This window comes from Diachasma alloeum, unplaced genomic scaffold (assembly GCF_001412515.2).
Source record: "Diachasma alloeum isolate Michigan unplaced genomic scaffold, Dall2.0 Dall_scaffold_00502, whole genome shotgun sequence".
NCBI classification, from domain to species: Eukaryota; Metazoa; Arthropoda; class Insecta; order Hymenoptera; family Braconidae; genus Diachasma; species Diachasma alloeum.
The window spans coordinates 10,344-10,788 of record NW_021680634.1 but is presented as its reverse complement, the minus strand read 5'-3'; positions in this window follow the sequence as shown (position 1 = coordinate 10,788).

The following is a 445-nucleotide window of genomic DNA, read 5'->3' as shown; positions in this document are numbered from 1 at the left end:
CTTCCAGTATTCCATGATTTGTGCGTTATATCAAGATTCATCGTTTCTAATAAAAAAAACTTGAAATCGCATCGTTATGCGCGGAGAAATGGTCTCGTTTACAAAAAAACGCTAATTTTCGACTTTTTTCCAAATGTTTTTTGGAAAAAACTGGAGAAACGCTGAGACGATCGTCTCCATAATCTAATCAGGTTCAAGTCACATGAAAATACAGCGATTAAAAAAAAAAAAGTCAAATCGCATCGTTTGTTCAGGAGGAATCGTGGCACAAAATTTTTGTCACAGACGTACGCACACACATACACACATCCACACATACAGACAGATACCTGAAAAGGGTCAGAAGTGGTCCCAAAGGTCATGAAACGTGGAGAAATGCTTAAATTTCCACATTCGATTTTCGGGGTCATTACAATAACTTCCTCCCTTCGGCTCGGGAAGTTAA